Source organism: Coturnix japonica, chromosome 4 (genome assembly GCF_054131305.1).
Source record: "Coturnix japonica strain WE chromosome 4, WE-NBRP24, whole genome shotgun sequence".
NCBI classification, from domain to species: Eukaryota; Metazoa; Chordata; class Aves; order Galliformes; family Phasianidae; genus Coturnix; species Coturnix japonica.
The window spans coordinates 29,885,538-29,909,627 of record NC_140666.1 but is presented as its reverse complement, the minus strand read 5'-3'; the positions used below and the strand labels follow the sequence as shown (position 1 = coordinate 29,909,627).

The 24,090-nt window shown below is 36.5% G+C and overlaps 1 long non-coding RNA gene across 1 annotated transcript in view; it reads right to left on the bottom strand.

The window, feature by feature from the left end:
• The window catches only part of LOC146761018 (uncharacterized), a 32,261-nt gene extending 20,511 nt beyond the window's left edge, over window positions 1-11,750 (bottom strand). The window contains exon 1 of the long non-coding RNA XR_014945241.1: window positions 11,531-11,750. This is a non-coding gene — a long non-coding RNA (uncharacterized LOC146761018). The remainder of the gene's footprint in view (window positions 1-11,530) is intronic.
• Between the last annotated feature and the right edge of the window lie 12,340 nt (window positions 11,751-24,090).

Below are 24,090 nucleotides of genomic sequence, written 5' to 3'. Positions count from 1 at the left end.
GTACAGTAACAACAATGCAGTTTTTGTAGCTGTTTTTGTTTTCCAGTTTTAGTGTTTCTTTTTCAGACTTGAAGGCAATGGAGTTTATTCCAAAAAAAAGAGTGAAAATATATTTTATTTCCATTGATTATTACAATTAGTAAGGTTTCCATTATACGGTCACAGGAAGCTGAGACCTTAATATACACTTAAAGCAGGCCAATTCAGAATTCTCCAAGAGTTAAGTTGTAAGCTGCTTCAAATGATACAGACAAGCCAAAAAATGTGGAGAGAGGTAGGGCTTTCTTGTATGCAATGAACAGATTTTCTGAAGGAATTGTTGCCATTGGGTTTTTAATACCTTTATTGACTTTATATGGGTCTATGGGCTTTTTTAATTTCAGTGGAGTCTGAATTCTGCAGTTTGAATATCCACAGAACATTCAGCTGAGCAACTTTAACCTTTTTACAATAAGAGGGTGTCTAATTAACAAGAGGTGTCTAATTAATACTAACTGACAAACAGAACTGAGACATAAAATTGACCTGACTGTACATTACAACTTTTGGAGGAGAAAATTAACTTGTATATAATAGAATTAAATTCCTTAATGTTATTACAATGAAATTGGAGTCAAAATAATAGCATGCAAAATTTTTGATAATAAATTGAAAGTAGTTTTATTAAAATTTCATGTGCTTTATTTTTATTATCAGGCAAAAATTAAACCATAAAATATAGAATTATTTTAAGTAGAGTAAGGTTTCATATTCAACCCTGCTTTAAAATAATCAATTTTCTTTTTCATTTAGTTTTGTTTTATCTGCTGTTAAAATAAGAAACAAGTGTGTACTAATTTAATTAAGGTTTCATGGAAGAAAATGAGAAGTGACATATAAAATTACTTGAATTATTTGTTGTTATTATATTACTCTATATTTTTATAGTGTCTTAACATAATTTTGAGAAGTTCAACTTTACTTTTTCCAGAATGCCTTTGTTTCTACATAAAAAGTTGAAGGAGAAGGGAAAGGGGAAGGGTTTCCTATGTATCTCTTATTCTCAATCCTAAACTATCAATATAATCCTAATCCTATCTATATTCCCTTAACTTTGTGCTGTCATTTCTCTCAAATCTATTTTTAATGTATAACATGTATTGATGTTCTTAAAAATATCACTCTTCAGCATGCTTTTATGTGACATATTCACAGTTATTTTTAACTGCTTTCAAGACTGTTTTGGGAACTGCAAACTCTTTCTGAATGCTCCTGTCATGGTTTTGTAATTTTGTAATTTCGCTATCAGTATTCCACATCATAACATCATGTAAAGCATGGATAATTTTATCAAATGTCCAGTTCACAAAAGAAGACTACATATCCCAGAGAACATCACGGTCAGGGATAAGTCACAGGACCAGGACACTATATAATTTTGCTCCCAGGCTGGAGTTCTCTCTCTCTCGGACTTCTTGGAGAGTGTGAAGCGTTCTAGCCGTGTCACCTAGAGTTCACAGTAGGCCTCTTGGTTTTTGGGGACTCTCTCTGTGCTTTGTTTGATTTTTAGCCTCAATCATATTGTATTATATTGTGTTATCTTGTATTCTGATATCATATTTAGTAAAATAGGTTTTCCTCCTTAGATTGCTGCCGCTGTTTTTTTCTCATTCCCCTTTTCCCTTCCTTTCTGGGCCGGGGTGGGGGGGGGCCCTACAGGGTGGCTTCTCCCTGTCATGGGCATAGGTAAATCTAGGTAGCCTGTGACAGATTTTGGTGGAGAATGCGGGCATAGAGCTTCTGCTTTTTTATCTTTTAGAACAACTCTCTCTTTGCTCTCAAAGATCTTCGTTAGCTTTGTTATGGGAGTGTTATCTTTTCGTAGCTGCTCACTGAGAACGTGACCCTGAAATTCCAGGCAAACTGTCAACATTCAGGGGTAGCTGCACACTCTCACCATTGCTATCTCACTTTTGTAAAGAAAACAAAGGGATTTCTTTCTCCCTCAGGGCAAAGCTAGCTAGTTCTGACTTTTACAGAGCCTGCCAGCCATGAATCCACTCTCCACCCACTCCAGTATGAGCTAGAGTCAAAAGCAGCCAAATGGTATGTCACCATTGACATTGCCAATGCCTCCTTCTCTATTCCTTTGGCCACAGAATGTAGGCCACAGCTTGCCTTCACCTGGAGGGGCATTCAGTATACTTGGAACCGTTTGCCCCAGGGGTGGAAACACAGCCCAACCATTTGCCATGGGTTGGTCCAAACTGTATTGGAACAGGGTGGTGTTCCTGAACACCTGCAGTACATTGATGACATTGTTGTGTGGGGTGATACAGCAGAGGAACTTTTCACAAAAGGAGAGCAGATAATCCGAAAGCCAATAAACGATGCATTGAAGCTGCATACAGTGTCCTTAGCTGTAGGTAGAAATGTGTGCCCAAATACCATCCCCATGCAGCATGTTGAGAGGTGGTGACAGCTGGCATTATGTGCACAGCAGCTTCATAATGTTTGCTGCTATGACATGCTGCTCGTGCAGTTCACAGGTTGTGTAATGAGCTTTTCAAGCTTTGTTCACAGGAGTGTGTATACTGAAAATCTACTTTGGAGATACAGCTGGGGGATCACACTGATCCCTGGTTATGTCTTCAGTTGTCTTCCCCCTGAGTAACAGACATGACATCCAGCAAGCCTCATGGGCCTGCCAAACATTAATATTTCATTCTAGCAATCTACTAGCGAAGTCAGTCTGCAATAATGTAAGATTCAATCTGATTTACTTGGGCAAAACATATTTATTTCTTTGATAAATTGATTTAAAGATACAGATATGGACATGTATGTACTCTTACCTGTGCTATCTTTCTTATACTTCATTCAGTTCTCATCTGATTAATTTTGTTTCCATGGGTGGCCAGCCCTGACATCCCAGGCAATTTTTTCCTTGATACTGATTATCCCCTCTCCTGGTTGTATTATGTACTGTGGAACTGCAAGCACAGTCATGCTCCCATCTGCAAACTCTCTTGAAGCAATCAGGAAAAAAGCAACATCATTAAAAGCATGGCCACTATGTTTGGATACTAGTTGAAATGATTTTTATTCTCTGATGGAAATATTATTGAAGGATATTTAAGGTGAACACATTAAGCCTAGTTGGCATTTGTACAAAAGTGAGGGCTGTTCTACCTTTATTTTTTACTACCACTATCCTCCTCAGATGCAACATAGCCTACATAATCTGCATCAAACTACTAGCTAGTTGTCCAGTGTGAGCAACCTAAGATAAAATAGTGAGAGAGCTGAGTCAGGTGTGGGCCAATAGATCTATCATTTTTTTGAGAAAGAAGCTACTATTACAGTAATACATGGTGAGAATGATGAGAAGATTTATTTATTTATTTTCCAGATTGTTGGATATTGCTTAGAGAAATTGGAAAGCAAAGTTGATGCAGTAACAGTGGATCAACAGTAGCCCTTTAGCCTTATGCCATTTCCAAAAATCACTAGTACTCTTTGTCATGGTTTTGTAATTTTTGCTGTTGGTATTCCACATCATAACATCATGTGGAGCACAGAGAAGAACTACACATCCCAGAGGACCTCATGGTCAGAGAGGGAAATACGTCACAGAAGTGACACTGGCTCACTCTCTTTCACTGCCTGGCAGCAGGTGTGGGTGTGCTTCTGAGCTGTGGCACCTTCAATTTGAAAGTAGGCTTCTCAGTCTTCAGAAAACTCTCTCTCTCTTATTTTACTCGATTTATTAGCCTCAATTTCAATTAGATTGTATTATATTGTGTTATCTTGCATTCCAATATCATAGTTAGTAAAATAAGCTTTCCTCCTTAGATAGTTGCCACTGTTCTGTCTGTTTCCTTGAGCCCAGCTCCCATCTCCCTACCCCTTCCCATTTTTCGGGTCAGGGGGCCCACAAGCCTACTTTCCCCGTGTCACGGACATAGATTGATCTAGATAACTCTGTGACAATCTTCCTTTCTAAAAAAAAAATTAAAAAATCTTTTAATTCCAAAGAGCTTATGCAGTCAGATGAAGATTTTTTTCACATCTAAGAGTTAACACCCTAATAGTTCTTGATGACAGTCAAATTTTGACTCATTCCAATTTGTATGAACAATAAGGGAAATATATTAAATGTTTTACTGTACCCTAATAACATAACTAAATCTTTTTGAGTTCTTTAAACAAAAAATATAAAACAAAAACAACTATAACAAAAAACACCTTTTGGTCTCAAAATACAGCATTTGTCAGTATCTGAATCCTTCTTAGAGATGCTAGCTGCTTTCAACCTTAATTTCAAAAGGATGGGGAAAGTGGATTTTATTTCAAGTACCAAATAAATTAAGTGTATTTGAACTACATAATTATTTCATATTCTAAGAATAACTTTTAATTAATTAAATGTCAGTATAATTTGAAGTAATTTCAGTTGAAGTATGTGGCATTAATACCACTCCATGCATTTCCATTTTCACATGCATAATGTTAGAAGCATACTTAGAAATATTATGAAGTTGTAGTCACCAAGACTGACCATTTGCTAAAAAGGAGAATATTTTTAAAAACCTACAACTTTCTACTTTTGTTGAATTCAGAATTCCAGCTTCTTTAAACAAACACAGAGAGAGAAAGATTATGAAACTGTGGAGACTTATTCTCAGTGTTAACTTGCATTCCTTTTTTAATTTTATTTTCTTTAATGTTGTGTAATTTACTTATTTACCTTTCTCAAAACAGTAAGCAAAATCTTTTCATTTCATTTTGTAACAGAACTGAATACAGTGTATTACACAGGAAAAATATTCCCTACAATATTTTTTCAGTAACACCTCTGTTTGGGAGTCAGTTTTGCAAGAATATTTCCAGAAATGATGGGAAGAAAATTTTCCAACTCCAGAAACCAACATCTCACAGAACAGATAAAGGACCTCTGTGGGAGGACAAAGACGATCCTACAGTACTCTGCTGAGCTCTATATCAATAATTAAATAGTCATTCAAAGAAGGAGAAATGAAACTTGGAGTCAAGCAAAGGTCACATTTTTAAAAACTTCAGCTTTTTTGGTGCCTGTCAATCACAGTCCAGTTCCTCAACAGAAATTGTGCCCCTTAAGTTCCTGTATGGCTCAAAAGATCGTCATGGAAGAGATTTATAGCTGGATGGAAGCAGTTAAGAAATTATGAGAATACTGGTGTGTTATTAAGCCTTACTCTGGGATACAGGGATACCTATCTCCATGTGCCTGACTCTTCATTTCTATCCAAACGTTAGACACTTGCATTCTTATTTCAAAAACTAAAGCATTTTTACTTCTGTTTTTCAGAACACAGCAAGGATATTTCTGATTTCTTATCAGTTTTTGGCCCTGTAAGGTAAACGGTTGATCACAGCCTGAACCTCTGATTAACCATCTGAGGCAAGTGACGAGTCAGCTGTGGGAGCACAAGTGAGGGTAATTTAGCTGTGCTCCTGGAAGGGGTGAAGCTTGACTCCATCTTTCCTAGATCCCATTTAAGGGCTGACCACCACTAAGGTAGCATCCCTTTCTGGAGATTGCTCCTTTGTGGTGTTCTTTTTGTGAACCTTGACATTGGCAAGCATCCATCTCAACTGAAAGCCTTAGCATTGGTGAGTCTTTTCTTAGATATTCTCTGGCTATTTACTCTGTAATTACAACTATATACTTGTTTTATTCCAACTATGCTGGTCCTAAAGTATTCTTTGAGATATTTAAACTGTATACTCAGTATTTGCTGCAGCTTGAGTCTATATCTCACATATGTGTCCCATACATCATCTTTAAGGCCTGGTGTTCTAATATAAAAGATTTATTATCAGTGATGATGCAGCCATATGCAAAGTTTAGGAAAACCTGAAAGATCTCAGTTAGGTAATAGTCACCAAGTTATTCAGCTTGGTCAAGACTGGCCATCAGGTTTTCAAAGAGCAGAATTGAAGCAAGGGGAGATCACTTAAAAGAAAGTTTTAATACTTACAGAACTTCGGTAACTGTACGGGAGGTCTAACAACTACAGTTTTGGAGTTTTGCCTCTAAAGAAGGTGCTATGCAAGTAAGGTTTCTACAACTTCTGCCTCAGATCTTGTTCTCGTTCTCATTAATTTGTTCTACTGTTCACTAATTTGTGTTTGTTTTGGCGTCTGAGAGATGTTGTTAGAGCAGACTGTTTCGTGGATTCATAGTAGATCAGCAGAGAATCAGATAACTGATCTTAATTGCCATCATTGCACTGATTATTTGGTTGTGAAATCAAAACATCTGTCTTCTAATGATATGTCCTATTGTATAGCTTTTACTTTTTTCTTTCTAGCTGCTCTTAAATTTTCCTGATACACACAACAGGTTTCTATTTTGCAAAGGGATACTGAAATAAGGAATGCAATGGAGACAAGGTGAAAGGGCTTAACTTAATAAACTTTATTAAGTTCTGAGGTCTCCCATTTAAAAAAGAATTTGGTAAATTTAAAGGATATTCACAACGGTAAACTGAGATGCGCTGAGTATTATGTCTGATAAACACTAATCTAGCTTAGTTTATTTCATTTACAAGAAGATCACTAAGTGATAACTTGGTCATAGAGAACCAGTGCAAATGGGAAGATAGCTGCTGAAAGTTCAGTGCACTCAAATAAAGACACAGTATAGAAATACAGGTATGAAGTGATCAAATATAAGGAAACTGAAACTGGCAAATATAGGCTAGAAATAGACCTTGAATAGTTAGACAGCAACAAAGGCAAATTATAAATGGAACAACATATGCAATAGTGTGTATATATATCAAAGGTGTTAAAGCACAACCACTTCTCACTCACAGAATCACAGAGTCACCAAGGTTGGAAAAGATCTACAGAATCATCTAGTCCAACCATCCACGAATCACCAATAGTTCTCACTAAACCATGTCCCTCAACACAATGTCCAAACATTCGTTGAACACCTCCAGGATTTGTGACTCCACCACCTCCCTGGGCAGTCCATTCCACTGCCTGACCGCTCTTTCTGAGAAGTAGTATTCCTTAACAACCAGCCTGAACCTCCCCTGGTTCAGCTTGAAACCATTCTCTACAGAATAGAGCTACAGTATGGCATGGGAAATGGATAATCTGACAAGAATTTCCACCATTAAAGACATAGGGAGATGTCAACCTCCTTATTCCCTGCATCACATAACTCACAGCTGTATCAGTGAAGGTTCACAGGACACAAGGAAGTTCCCCAGACCCTTTTCTTTTTTTTTTTTTTTTTTAATTGCCACAGACATACAGTGTTTTTTAATAGGTTTAAAGTGTAAATTTAAAAATTATCTAATGGTTAACATAATTGTGTGAGGAAGACAGTAAATGTAATGTATGAGATTGGACAGATTAACTGGTAGTATATAGGTAGGTTTTTTACAAGTTATCACATTTAGTACTCTTTCCTTCTCTACATTTCTTGAAACATTCAGTGTATTGTATACAGAGTTAATTCTATATCCCTCTATTCCTGTGCTGACCTGACCTTTCAAATAATCTCCCTTTGGTAACCAAGTGTACTCTGCCATCACATCACTTCTAATCCTGGTATACAGGGAAGCAGTACAAAAGAGAGAGAAAGGGAGAGAGCAGGAGGAAAGGTGGAAGACAGATGGAGGGAAAGCTTTTCTCCTTTCTTCTTTTCATGTACTTGGGCCAGCAGCTAAATATTGAAGCACATGGTCTCTTTCAAGATGCAACAGAATAGCATTAAAAAAATCTACTCCTATTAATTACTGTTTGTTATTAAGTAGTCCTAATGTTCTCTTTGAGGTACAAATGAACAAACAAGCATTTTACACTTAGTGCAAACTAGATTTATCTTTGATTCTTTCATTCCATCAAACTTATGGACATCTATTGGGAATGAGAATTACATGCAAACAGTGGAATTGTTTTTAGAAATGGTGGATGTTTCATTCAAAGTTGTCATCAGTATACATATCCAGCAAGATTTGATTAAACTGAATAATAAATACACTGCACTGTATTTTTGAATTTTATTTTCTAGTTCTTGCTGTTCCTGAACAGAATGTTATATGTAGTCTTTACAACTATGAAAGCACCAGTTTTATTTTTGCAAGGTTTTTAGTCACCTGATGATGTGAAGATTTAAAAAGAATATCCGATGTCATGAGTGCTTTGACAGAACACTGGGAAGGAACTGCACAATCATTTGATACTTGAATGACTGACTACTGCTGTGGAAATATCTTCAGCTGCACAGTCTGTTATATATGCACGACATGCAGATCTGTTTGGCATTAGGATGGGCAATGTTGTGGAAAAATGAGCTGTGGGAATGTAGTTTGTAATCCTTAGAGAAATTACATCCTATGACAGCCAAGGTATTTAAACATTAGTAATAATAAAATTTCTGTCCTGGACTCAGCATACAGTACACTTAAGATTTCTATGTACTGATGAGCACCTGTAATCAGAAAATGTGTTTTCAATTAGGTACTTAGCTTCAATTAAGTATGTAGCTCCCTCCACAGAAATTGTGGTATTAAGAGTAATAAGAATCCAGGCACAATCTCTGTAGAGATGGTGATGTTAATACTTCTAAGGTGCTAAACAACTCCTAAAGTTAATTTCAAACAAATCAAAATTGCCACACCACAGGAAAAGCAGAATTTTTTATGTATATAGGAAGTAGCACAGATTCTAAAATAAGTCATTTTGTGAACATAGCGATAAGGTTATCAGGCAGGAATCCTAAACTGGTTTTTTGACACATACAAAAGTGTATGTGTCTTCTTCTTGAAGAAGAACAAGCATTCCTGACCATTTCTCAAATCACTATTTACACAATATTGAGGACATCTGTTGGTATTCTGGGACTCCTAATAATTTAACTAGAAAAACAAACAGCATGTTAGAACCTTGGTCTCTGCCCAACTTCTTTTTGAGGATGTCACTTTCTTTCCAACCGAACACAAAATGATCAAATAAATGAGATCTTTGTCCAGTATTCCTGGTGAAGAACTAGGGAATATTTATTTTTTTTTATTTCACTGCTTGCTGTTCATCTAGTGATGGTAGTCAGTTTCAGGCTCAGTTAGTTTGCCCCTGCCTTTTATTTATGTAGTATTTTCAGTCTACTAGTATACTTAACAATAATCAGACACATTCGTTTATACAGTAGCATGCTATCTGTGCCATGAATGCTTGACTGTCTATTGAGAAACAACTGTCCTAATGTAAAAAGTACTCTTTAAAAGATGACATTATTGTTACTTGTGAAAGTTTTAAGACTGTGTTCTGACCAGGAAGAAAGTTCTCTCTAGGACTGAGAAACAATTGTCATTCAAGTGCTCAACTCCACTGGGAAATCCTGGCAGGTAGTACACTACCATAATTCTCTGGACAGCTTGTTGAAGCATTCATGACAATTTCAGTGTCAGTGGCTAAAAGGGGAGAAATGATTCCCTAAAGGACCTTTTTACTGATTATCAAGAATCCCCAAAGAGATTTGTTAAAAGCTGGGTCAGTTCTCCAGAGGGGGTCATTCCACTGTGCTTTCTAATGTTTCTCTTTCTATTATGCTGAAAGAGCCCTGTTAATTATGCAGAACACTCATTCAATTAACATTCTGTGTCATCAAAAAGTATTTAAAGCTAACTTTAGGCTTTCTGTGTCATGGCCTATTTTTCACACTGCACCTAAAATACAACCTTTTTCTTTTACTCTAATTAGGTTATTTCCTACTTGAAATGAAATATCTATTAACTACTACATTTGAGTTTTAAATTCAATTTTTAAGGCAATTTTAGATGGAATTCTTGGGTAAAGATAAAAATAAGAGCCAAAGACTCTTGGTATTATTTTTTCTGTGACTTCTGACTCAATAGCAGTCAGCTTCCAGCTGTCCCATTTATAAACAATCTCTCTATTGATAAAGCAGTCTGTCACTAGCTATTTAATGCATTATGATGATGATCTATATGGTATTAAGTGCACCGCTGCTGTGCATCCCTCTGGGAAAGTGACTGTTGTGAATTACAGTAGAGTCCTTGTTCCACAGAGCAGTTTCTCTCATGATAATAATGCCATTGCTTGAATAACAAATATCATCCAGCTCTTCCAAATACGATGAGTCTTCTGTTCATGTATCCTACTGGATAAGGTATTTACCCCATAAGGAAAACTTCAGATGATTTTGAACACAGATCTTTCCATAAGCTTTCAGTAACATTCTGTTGTGTTGTCCTTTCAAAACAAGGACAAGACTGATTTGGCAGAAGGCTCCCATTTTTGAGGGCAATATTGAAGAAAGCCAGAATGGTTAGAAAATTTCCTGACATTCAGAGATGTCCCCCATATGGTAGCTCAAATACTGCATCTTAGAATGGAACATGCTTTCTGTGTAATAGCATTACATACTTCACTCTGAAAATAATACCTCCTATTTATTGCATTGGAAATAACAACAGATACAATGAGCACAATAACAACAATTCATAGAGCAAATTCTCAGCTACGAAATACTAATTTTCAAGGTAGTCACCATCATGCTATATATTTTCCCCAGTTATGAACAAGAGCCTGCATGCTGTGCTAGTAAAAAAAACTGTGTGGCCACTTGGAACATGGCTTTTGATGATTTTTTGCACATGTGCTTTTCTGTCATGGCAGAAAGTTTTACAGCCTTGGGGGAAATCAGGGTAGTCTACACTGTGCCAGTCTCAGAAAGCTCTGTATGCAGTGCTTGTATTTTTCTGTTGACATACAAGAGATGTACCATTACCTACTGAAACTGTCTGTTTTATTGGAAGGAGACAATATGCACAGAACTGACGAACAGTCACCTTGTCCAGGACCATGCAGCTTACACTATCCTAACTAATCCTCCTATAGTAGGAGGACCTTTGCAGCACGCTTTCTATATTACTGGAGATATTTATTTTGGTGTTGAATGCTGAATATAGATTAGAGTATCCTGAGATACTTATGAGTCTACGCTTATGCATCTTTTTTTTTAATATCTCAGATTGAACATTGACACAAGTCTTTATCAGTGTGAAAATTTAAGAATTCCATTATTCCTCTAGGCTTGTGCAACTACAAACATATTTGTTATTCCAGTGTTACATAATGATCAGAGGTTAACGAATCCATTTTTCTCAGCTAAATTTCTTTTCTAGAACATGTCCTTTGATATAAAATAGAGTCTGATAGTGAAGAAAAAATATAAGACTATAAGCTGAGATCTTAAAACAGAACTTGATGGAAAGGGAAGGAGGTAGTAGCTTACCCTAAAACTCCTCTTTTTGTGTGTGTGTGTGTGTGTGTGTGTGTATGTTCTGATATCCAGTAAACATTATAGGTCATTCTGAGTAAGGAAAAAAACAAACAAACAAAAAGATACTAATTCATCTAAAAATTCTGTTCTTCAGCAGTAGTGACACCAGATGGGGTATGAGAAAAAAAAAAAAGAGAGAGAGAGAGAAAAAGCAGTAAAGCTAGACTCTAAAATGCATCTAACCTGCTTCAGTTTCTTGTTTTCTTATTTCTCTGCCGAAAGACCTTTAGGAGAAGCTTTCCAGTACTTTTTATGCATACTTTAGTATGCATGTTCTTCTTTCAGAGTAAATACCTTGCTTATTTATTCCAGTGATATAAATAAGGTATGGCTTTTATGCAGCACTATTAAAGTAAATATGAAATTTTAGTACTGTTTCATTTCTGTACCATGCCTTTGTTTTACTGACACAGAATAGGATCACTTCCAACCCCCACCCCTCCCCCCTCCCAGTTCTATTGGTTACATTCACTGTCTTTCATTGCTTACTCTATAGTCAATGCATTTATACCAGATTGTGTGGTTGCCAGCAAGATTTCTACCTGTAAAACCAGGGTCAAATGTGGCTTTCCTGATCATCTGGGTTGACATAAACCTAACTAAGAAAATTTGAGTTCAGCATTCAGAATTACAGCACACAGAACAAAATGCTATTATAAATCTACATCTTGCTCACAATCATATGTTATACAGTTTAGGATATGAAAGGTGTTGCTTTGAGCCATCTAAGAGTTGCATGTTTTGAAGCTTCAGCATTCCCATTCTCCCAAATCTTGAAATGGGCTGATGAAAACTCAATGGGAAACTCTTTCATTTTTGAATTTAATCAGACCCTGGGAGACCTGAAAGTGCATTTCTGTTCCTACGATACATGCTTTTTAGCAAACGCTTGGAGTGAACTCAGCAGGGTGTGTGCCTTGCTGTATTGTGCTGTATTCACCCTGGTAAGTTTCAGCAACACACTGTGTTCCCCAGAGAATTGAATGAGCAGCTTCAGTCCTGGAATAATAATTCTCTCTGGTAGCTTGCAAAACTCATTATTAGTTCCACTGAAATAGAAATGTACATATGCACGCACTCATACATAGAAACACACACTCAAAGGGGAGACTTAGCAGCCCATTTGGTGCTCAAAGTCTCAAATATTTTTCCCCATTTGCTCATACTTTCCTTTTAAGTGATCTAGCATCTTCAAGGATAGAAGCAGGAACAAGAAATTTTACATATGTGATCAGGAGGAAAAGCTTGTATCTGTAAGGCAGCCTTTGAAATAACACCAAATGTCAGGGTATGAGCTTTTGTGGAAAACTAACCACAGCTTGCAGGTAAAGTGGATGTTTTCTTTCAACAGCTAGGGTACATGAAGATTCTGAACTGTCATACATAAGACAGTGCATGTACGGAAGTCAGCTGAACTGAGACCTCATGTGTATTACCAGACTAAAGTTTTTGACTCAGTTTTTAGTGCAGCTAGGGGAATGAGCAGTCCTCGTCTCTATTCAGCAAGGATTCAGCGATTCAGCTGGCCTAGTTACATTGTCTTCAGGGGAATTTGACTTACAGTGCTGCCTTTGTCCGTGCTGTTCATTAAAACAACACATAAAAATCTCAGGGCAAAACAGACTGTGATGTAAATACTAAACATCAGCTCAGTGTGGCCCAAATGCTCCTGGGAGGTCTCTGAGACTCTTCCTGAAACTCCCATTTTAGAAGCTAAAATTCTGAACAGATGCCCTTCTTGCATGTTTGCTTAGGCTTCCTCCTCATAGTGGCACTGTATTCAATAGCAATAAAGGGAACATATGATGTTTTCCAAAGAGTTGCAGATGCACAATAAATTTGGCACTACTCTCAGATTTTTCAATACATCACACCCTTCTATCACTTCTCATTATTGGATTATGCCCATTTCAACTCCTTACCTTCTGCCTAATTCAATCAGCTGCTCCTTTATTTGCTCTTCCATTGAATCATCACACCAAAACTTTTGTCTGTGAGGCAACTTTATCATAAAAACTTTTTCTCTCAGTTGCAAAACCATCAGGAACCGCAGAGACCATTTTACATGCTGTTTCCTATTTCATATTTCTAACCACAGTAAATGTTTTCTCCAGGATTTAAGCTATTTTTATACAAGGTCCACCTAGCACAGTTAGATGTTACCACACATTAACTCAATACTGTTAAGATTTGTCTAAATTGAGCCAGGTATGTCAGAGCATATCCTAGGTTACTAGTTTCCAGACTTGGGGCTGGAGGGTAAAATGTCCGAATTATCTCCATGTATAGGCGTAGGTGCTTTTTGAGCTTCTGTCTCTTCAATATTCAGATACAATTTCTGTCATAAATTTTGTAGATTATCATATAACAAATTTTGACCTATAATTGTGAATATCAGGTTTGATTTTGAGGAGGGAGGAGTTAGAGCATACAATTGAAATGATTTTCATCTACCATTTTTATACTCTAGTTCTAATAAAGCAATGAAAACTAATTTTTAGTATCAAGTAGGTAAAGGCTTGAGGAGGTGAATATTAGACCATCTTTATTACATTTATGTGGTAATTCACTTTCATTTTGTTAGTAAAAACTTTCCTGAATTGACTAGTACAGCATTGTCAGACTGCTTGCTCTTTGTACTAGGTTCCTGTGTGAATTCTAGTTTCCTTCCACAACTGCAACATGATCTGTTGAATTGCTCTGTGTCTTTAAATTGGAAACTGGAACTGTAGATTTCTGGCCATGGTTCTGTCATCCCTTTTCTCTTTTTTTTGGGAGCTGTGGTGTCTAAACTGACAATCGAGAACTATTGAGTGATCCTCTGCTGTCTTTTCCAACAGACTGTTGATTGCTTGCTCATTTCCATCCATAAAAGGTCAGGAGGTCCAAGTGTGTCAAAATTGCTTTTTCTTACTTGACAAATTCAGAGTTGAAACTTTTTGCTGAAGGCTTCAGTTTTGTCATGAACATTGAAAGCTTTCAGTTCTAATTTGAAGTCAGTAAATCATGGGAAAATATCAGACATAAATGACTAGCAAGGTCATGACTCAGTTTTAATATGCAGGAATTGAGAAGCTGGCCAATCAAGAAAGCAAACAGCCTGTTTAAAGACAGATAAACTTGATTACGTGTTGAATATACACATAGCATTCAGTGTCTTCACAGCTGAATTATTCCTAGAGACACCTACATTGCTTTTCACACTGAAAGATGCTTTCTTTTCAAGTAATACTTTCTGTTGGAGGCTGAAATACTTCTCATGGATGTTGGCAAGGACTTCATGAGTATGAAGCATCAGCAAGGTTTCTATCCCTGAGCATGGAACACCTGGGCAACTTCCAGGTTAGATCTCTGGAGACAGTGGCAAGCTGGAAATTTTTCAACATTATCAAGGTTTACAATGAAAATGCTTCTATAGATTTTAGAAATTCTGTGAAGGAGGATAAAAGACAAATAAAATCCCTGCACAGCAGTTGTTGATATCACGAGGTTGAATATGCTTTTCTTTACTACTCTTTCTTTACTTAGAAAAATACTCTTCTAGTCTGCACAGGAAACATTTTCTGAGAAAACACATTTGTCATCTCACAAGAGATTAATGTATGAGTTAGGACTAAAATTTGCACAACTGTCAAGGTATTAAAAATGACTATACAATAGAAACCTCAGTGAAACACCCACATTCAGTGGAAAGCTGTGTAACGTCAACAGAAACACAAGACTATTTGTAATGCTGTTATGTGATTCTTATATAAATTGCAGGCAGAAAAAAAAAAACACAACAAAAAAAGCAGCAACAAATAAAACACAACACACAGAGAAAGTATTAGATTTTCAAGTAGGCAGAGTGACTGCATCTAATTAGCCTTTGTTATGGATCTCTGCTGTTTTAACAAGTTATTTTGAGGAGGTAGTGCCATCTTCTACATAAGAAAGAAGCTTGCTCTGTGTTAACAACTATTCTCTAACTGTATATTAAAGAACTAGTTTGCTGCACATATTCTTTTTTTTTTTTTTTTTTTTTTTTTTTAAAGCATGGGTTTTTTCTGGAGTCATTTTTAAGCATCATGATCTATAGTTATACTTTAATAATTGCACTGAGTTCAGGAAAAGTGTATAGTAAGGAGACATACAAACATTATAATAGGCAAAATATTGCCATTTCAGTACCTTGGTAAGTTAAAGAAATAAATCTGCGACTCTCTCCAAAGGGAAAATGCTAAGTGGAAAAGAAATAAGGTGGGAGATGAATGGGGGCAGGGATATGAGGTAAGGAAGAGGAATAAAAAACAAACCAACCAAAAAACCTCAACCACTTGGTAATGCTTTGGGAACTACTTCTCTTGGAACTGAAACTAGAGAACTGCGAAGAGTAATTCAGAGCTAATGCATTCCTAGTTTAAAAATTCATAGAGAGGAGGGACACAAAAAAAAAAAAAAAAAAAATCAAAAAAAAAAAATCAGTATTTACTTCAACCACAAATCTGAACAAATTTTTCACAAACACCCGCAAAGACATCTGACACTGTGGAACTAAGAGTTTGAAATAATTAAGTGTTCAAAGAATAGAAAAAAAAATGTGTTCATGTGTCAGTCAATGGGATACAGTATTGGGATGTATCTTCAAAACTGACTGCTACAATAATACCATGAAGTTAATGAAAAAAATACATTACAACTCATTTCTTACTGGGAAAGTGTTTGCACATCATGCTATCCAAAGCCAAACTGCTTAAGGCAAGTCAGTATTTCAGGCTAGACCCACTACTTGACGTTTTTGTGTTTGAGCTGTTTAGTACTTGGAACAGATTATAGAATATAGAGATAAAAAGCTTAGCATTTGTTGTCCAAATTAATTGCTTCTCTGTATCTGCTTCTGCTTGACTCATAAGTGGACTAAAAAGGCTTTGAGTATCCTGCCTACTTAATTGAAAATATGTAAAATCATCTCTCTAGTAACTTGTGGATACATCATTATTTTGAAAGCAATCTGAAACCTAAGTGATTGTAGTCTTAAAAATGGCAAGAAAAACATTTCACATATGAAATTAAGCGGAAATTCCACATATTAGTTTCAAAACAGTGCTTCTAATTTACCTGACATTTTTTGAAAAGTATATGTTTGACACTTTGAGCCCTATAGCAACTGCAATACAAGAATTTTCAGTTTATCAAAAAAGAGTATTCTGTAATACTATAATATTACTCAAAAGATTTATGGTATTTAACACATTTAAATACAGGCAACTACACTAAATTAGAATATATTTTTTTTCTCAATCAATGTGTTATTCAAGTTATTCAACATGGAGTTATTTATACAGAGAGGCATGGGTTGGAAGAGATGTTAGAGTCCAGTCCAGTTCCAATCCCCTGTCATGGAAAAGGTTGCCAACCACCATCTCAGGCTGCTCAGGGCCTCATCCAACCTGACCTTGAGATCCCCCCAGGGACTGAGTACACACAGCTTCTCTGGGAAACATGCTCCAGTGTCTCATCACCCTCTAAGTGGTGAATTTCTTTCTAACATCTAATCTAAATCTCCTTCCTTTTAAAATCTTTCCCCCTTGTCCTATCACTATCTGCTCATGTAAATACTCACTATCTTTCTTTTATAAGCTCCCTTTGAGTACTGGAATTCCATTATGAGATCTCCCTCTAACTTTCTCTTCTCCCAGGTAAGTAAGGCCAGTTATCTCAACCTGTCTTCATAGAAAAGGTGTTCCAGCCCTTCCATCATGGTCTCCTCTATACCTGATGGAGCAGGTAGATTTTCATCTTGTAATGGGGACCTCTTTGGGCATGTAAGTGGGTAGTGCCTGCTCCTGAAAATCTTTTCATTTACCAGAAACTCCAAGAGCTTCTCCATATAGCTGCTTTGAGGTGGCAATGTGCAGTCAGTCATGTCAAATGATACTAAGTTGCTACTTATGACCTTGACAAAATATTCACATGCATAATGTTAACATGCATAAAACATTCAAAGGATTCAAGTGTAGAATTTATAAATTTTTACTTCCAGCTAACTGTGCTGAGTTTTTGAAATAGAAGAGAAGCATTATACCTTACAATGTATTTTTTCTTTTTATTTGTGTCAAAACATTAATGATTTGTTTTGAAGTACAAAGTTTCAAGAAATATCTCTTTATATTTTTTGTTGAAATGCCTGCTTCAGACATTTCTCAAATAAACGTAAGAAGATTATATCAGTTTACAATTGTCTGAACTTATACCATGTAGACAACATGCTGAAATTAAAAGAAAAAATAGGAAATAATCAAACTCTAAATCTGTAAAATCTTTTGCACCCGACTAATACTACTAATGGGCCAGTCCAATCGGCCTTACTGGACTATTTATATATAGAAAGTTAAATATATGATTATTTCAAAGAGTTGTCCATAGGTTTCCAATATTAGATAAATATTTAGATTCATAGCTTGCAGTTTTTTTCTGCCTTTGTTTGTGTCCACAGTTGCTGTACTGTACTGGGGCTTGTTCTCATTTGCTACAGCCTAGGACTGTGCCACCCTAATACCATCACTGTATCTTCCATCACATGATAGCATTACAGACATGCACACCAAGTTTTTAATATGTACTTTGGGGAAAGGTATTGAAAATTGTTGAATATCCTGAAAGGTATGATTTCTTCCTGTGATCTCACTGGGACATGTTCCAGTTGGCTAAAATAATTTTACTAAAAATATTAACCCTGTTGAGATGCCAATCACGGATGTGGAGAAGCTCCCAGTTTCACTAGTGTGTGCAGTAATATAATTAATTCAACATGAAAGAATTCATATGGCTGTCATATGAAATGACAAACACTGGTAAACGTACTTCCAACTGTATTCATTTAGATAGCTAGCTCTCCAACAAATCACTTAAACCATTAATTCAAAAGCTTTTAAAATGAAAAATAGAAATATAGCCCATTAATGTCTCTGATTTTCACTCTTTCTTTGTGTATTTACATCTTCTCTGACAGTTTCTATCTCTTTATCCTTGATTCTGCTCTATCATCCATTATTTTAAACTTCTCCTTTTCTAGTGCTCCTTTTTCTTATGCTCTTTGCAACCTTATATTACTGTTACAGCTACTTTAGAAGCTAAAATCATAGAACGGTGTGTGTTGGAAGGATGTTAAAAATCATCTAGTTCCAAACTAGCTGGCATGGTCAGGGACAACAGCCACTAGACTGGCTGCTGAAAACTCTATCCAGCCTGACCTTGAGCACTTCCAGAAATGGGGCATCCAGAACTTCTCTCATCAGTCTGTTTAAGAGCCTCACCATCCTTATAATGAAGAATTTATTTCTAATGTCTAAGATTAATTGACCCTCTTTGAGCTTAAAATTCTTATTCCTCATGCTATCAAGTAGCAATGACTGTGCATAGTGCTTCCTGCCAAAAAACGCCCTTTCTCCAAAGCCAAGAAAACACCAGCTCTTTCTCACTTTAACAAAATCAGCATAGAAAAATATGTAGTCTTTTCCAACTTCTCTAACTTCCACAGCTAACCGCCCTCCTTGGGAACAATTTGTTTACATCTGCCTTTGTGATTTAACTTTAAGACAATAAAGCCCCGAGGCATATCTGTACTTACACCAATTTTGTGTCACTTTATCCCCCCAAAGTTAAAAATCTGAAAATTTTCCCTAAAGGTCTTCTCATTCATCCTTGAAGATACATGTCATCATGCTCTTTGTTTCTGGCTAAGGGGCAAGTGATACACATTTGTTTGGATGCTTAGTTCAGTCAGATCAACTCTACATCAAGTCAAGATACCACATATACTATGCAGTGATAGAGAGTCAGGAGACATGTCTGCTTCTTCCTGTAGCTGTACCTGAGTGTGCACTTGAAACCCAAGTCATTACTGTACATGCTTGTGATATAATTGGAGAAGACTCACAGCTTCAGGAATTTGCTTGTTGCACCCTTAGCATTTATGAAAAAAGGGTACTTTCCCCCCTGGTTATTGCAGTCTCAGTACAGTTCATATAGACCCTGTTAACTTACGTATAATATACTGTTCCTTCCTGACTAATCATGCCCCTGTGACTTAGCTTGTACAATTCATTTGAAGATTTACACTGAAGCTCTTCAAAGACCACTTAGACACTGCTGACAGATGCACAGCTTCTTGAGTCTGGAAACATCTTCATCTCAGAGAAAAGTGAACCCCCTTGTAATCATCTTCAATCAAGAAGCAAGGAGTCAAATGAAGTTACAGTTCTCCTAAACAGCACTGTCTGTTCTGCACACAGAGAAACACATAACACCCCAGTAACCCTGCAGCCAAAGGTGAATTCAAAACCATCAGTGCCTTGAATACAAAAGGACCTAATTACCCAGTTGATAGCCTCTTTCTTCTGTAACCTTCCTCCTTAAACTTTTCCTCTGTTTCCAGTGGAAGATGCCCCTTTTCCTGGTCTGCTTTGATATGGTACAGCTGTGTACACTTAGATCCGAGTGCCGTGAAATCAACAAACCTGTACAAAACAACTGTGGGAATCTCTTCTGGGCCCTCCACTCATGCATGCTCTACCTTGAGAGCTGCAATTACTGAGGCATGTGCCCTTGGCCCTTGTCTGACCTACGATGCAGGTGCGCTGCAGTTGTCATATTTCTTTGTCTAAACCCTTCAGGGTATTAAACCCATCTGCAATGCCAAGCAATATTGCATCCATATGTGCAGTGGCATCCTGCAACCTTCACTCTATTCTTGTGCCCACAGAAGTGTACCTCTTCACCCTTTAAAGCATGAGCATTGCAGCATGAGGTAGATGTGCAAAGCCATCTGTCATCCTGCGTGCTGCAACTGGAAGAACTCAAGGTGGTATTCTAGATCCCAAAAGTATTCTGATGTCAGATTTTCATAGCTGTCCAGCATATGGCCTCCTGGTTGTTGTTGTTTTTTTTTCTCTTTCAGATTGCAGTCTCAGATTACAGATTCTGTGATATCAGATCCTGTTTCAATTTCTTTTTGATGTTATTGCACATCTTGGTCCCCTCAGTCAGACTATCCACTCATTTTATGTACAGGAACTTGTTGCTGTACGTGTCTAGAGAATGGCATTTTGTGTTTATAAATCAACGATCCCAGTGCTATCAGCTTTGTGACCAACCGAACTCCCCAAAAACACAGGGACTGCTGACTTTCCTTGAGATCAGCAGAGACACTTTCATCAGGACTAGATGTTATGGAACACTATTATGTGCAGGAACTATTTTTTCTCTGACTGGTACTATTAATGGAAGTATTAGAGGCTAATGTTTCACACTGTTCAGTAAGAACAAACTGGAGTTATCTGCAATATATTGTGCACATTACAATTAGGGAAAAAAAAAAAAAAAAAAAGAGTAGACATTCAATGACAGGAGAGCCTCCTAACAGTATTTTAAACAACACATTAGTAGGTATATAGAAAGATACATACATTTCAGAATTGCCTTCATATATTCATACAGGAAAAGCAAAAACTGCTGCTGGAAATAATGAACTCTTAAGAAAAATACATTCACACTGAGCAGTTTTATAGATAGAAAATAGAGAGAATATTTCCTGTTGGAATAATAGTTTACATGTAACAGTGGGCTTACCTTGAGTGATACACCTGCTGAGAAGGAGGTAGCGCTGTCATGAGATGAATGCTAAAATATCTCTATTTACATATTCAGTCTGTCAAAGTGACTGTAGCCGCCCTGTAAAACACACAAATGCATATGTCTGTTTGATTTAAAGAGAAATTCCTGTATTTACAGAAATTTTAAGGGGAAAATAATAAAGTCTCTCTTAAACAAGGCTGTAAAGCCAAATACCTCCAGGCTGTATCAATGAAGTTCAGATATCTGATTAGGTGATTAACACTGGAAAAAGCCGTTGCATTTTAGAAAGGAAAAAAATCTGCTAATAATCTTCCTAAACAACAGAACAAGTGGCTTGCTGAAAACAAAGAAGTGTGTGGCACTAGCAAAACAACATTCAAGATTTTATATCTGGATTCTAAGCCCTAACAGCAGATGGTCTTCTGTGACATTTAATGTCACCAACATATTAAGAGCTTTCAAAGTGTTATCTTTGGAAGCATTAAAAATATTAATACTTTATTTGCTGTGAATGAAATACATTTCATACTGAATTTATTCAAAAATTATTAAGAAATTGATTAAAATTAAAGTCAGATTATATGGAAAGAAGAAATATTATATTCTCACTCATCTTTTTTCTCTTCCAAGTATGGAAATAGCAGCACAGCGAGATAAGCAAAGTGACAGGCTCTAGTCCATGCATATGGGGTGAAAACAGCCTGAGCTATTGGCCTGATGGTAATTTAGAGTAGGGCATAGCAAAGAGGCAGATTGTAGATTCTCAGTCTTTCATGTTACAGTCTGGGGCAGCAATGTAACAGCTCCATGCTTAGGGCAAAGCTACAGTTGAATAAAAAGCCAACAAAGTCCAACTGTCTTGTATATAACATATTGGCCAAGTTCATAGTGCAGATTTACACCATGGGCTACAGCAGTGAAGAAAGACTGAACTATAATGCTATTCATTAGTTTAAAATTAAAACTTTCTTAGATGTAAACATGTTAAACTAATATTTGGAAACAAATGCTGGTTTAATCAAGGGCAATTAGATGATCTGCAAAAATCATAATAGACTAGAATGAGTTTTTGAACTTTAGACACCTGGCTACAGGTATCAGTCTTATTCTATTTCTGCTCTTGAGAATCTTGCAGTTTATCTTTTTTTTTAATCCAACTTCAAAAGAGCCAACTTCCCTCTCTGTACCATCTTCTGAATAACCAATAGAACTCCATGGAAAAAGAAGAGAGAGTTAAATTTTTTTTTTGTTATTATTTGGTAAACAAAACAAGGAAGCTCATGGCAAGAGCCATGAGGAGATTGCCTAGATCTCTTCCATCTTGGTTTCTAGACTAAAGGTCACTCCTGCCCTTGGAGTCTCCTTGAATTAGCAGAGCTTAAGGAAAACCTCACTGCAAACTTGGAAGTCTAGAAAATTCCCAGTCCCTAGAAAGGAGGAGTTTGCAGACAGGTTTCTATCATTAGTACTTCCTATGGGAAAACCAACCAACCCCAAAAAACTGTATGGACTGAACTTCCTTACTCAGTAAGTCGTACCTAAAATTGGGTTTTGTGTACCAGCATCTGAGTGAGGCTCATTGTCTCTGGCTCCTGAGCTATTGTGGAAGAAAAATACTTTCAGTGTTCAGTTAGATAACTGCCAATGATGGTTTTTATGAATACAATTAATGTTATTGTTCACTACTATTTCACTACTATTTGAGTCAGTGGAATTTTATGTCACCATATTTTTCTTTTTTCTTTATTTTTTTTGTAAGCGGGAAAAGGGAAATGTATTTTATATTATGATTAATTATATCCTTTCTGGATATGCCAGCTTTTTCCCAAGACATTATTCCTCATTTCCTAAAATTTTTCACATCATTTATCCCTATATTGACTTAGAACAAGTATTTCCATAATTCAACTCACCATCCAGATGAAGTCCAAATCTCCCATTCCAAATGTGCAACTCAGTAATCAAATATTCTACAAACACTACTGGTACCTCAGGATACCTTGAGTTGGCTTATATACTTCAAATTTTCTCTCTTTTTGTTTTTTAAACATGCTTTCCACTTTCTGCAGTGACTTCCCCTGAAGGCTTCTGAGAGCGTTTTCTTTAACATGATGTCACTGTCTATTCTTGCAGCATCTGAAATATCAAACAAATATGTTACATTTCATGTCTTAGCAATATTACTTTCAATACCTAAACCCCAGAGTTTCCACCTGTTCCTGGCAATTTATTTATTGACAGGCTCTGCAATGAAAAATATTGCAAACTGCAACCAGCATGAACATCCAAGTCTTTATCTGAAGGACATAAACCAGCCCACCCACTCTTACTGTTTGACAGTTTCATCTTTGATTTCAGCATGTACGATGATTGCCAATAGTATTTGGGATGTCATCTTGGGTGACTTTCATCTGTCAGCTGATGATTTACCCTCTGCAGGATGATCCATTCCCCAGCAAGTTAGCTGCCCATTTGAGACATCAACTGATAGGGTACTCTAACAGATGTCCCACTGTTAAAAAATTCTGAAAAAAGACCACCAAATTCTTTTTTTGCTGGACTCTGCCCAATCATCAAGTTACATTCCAGCATGTTAAACTATAATCTACTGTTAAATGAAGCTATAAATTAGAAATAATTTATCATTTTTGGTAAGATTTATAAGATACAAAAGGCAGAAAATGTCAGAGAGGTCCATGTGAAAAGGAATCCAAGTGTGATATAATTACCAGCCAAAAGAGGGCCTTGATATTGTGTACTTGCAGAATTTCAGACAAAACTGAACCTGAAGAGATGTCTCAAAGAAACCTGTGATAAAAATGAAAATCCTTATTTTTCTATATGGCAAAAGGTCTGGGACAGCTGGATGATTGTGACACCTTCTTAGACATCGGGAATCTGGAACTGTATTAGAATTCCTTTTCTATTACAGTGGTTATTTCTGTAAGTTAATAAATAAATAAATAAAGTTTCCTCTTTTTGCTAGTGATATGAGTATATAGTCCCAACCAGCTGTAATGAATATACTTAACTCTTGGCAGCTCTATGTATATACTGTTGAGCTGGACACGATCATTCTTTTTTCATGCTTTGTCATGGTTTTTTGATTTGAACTACAACATGAGAAC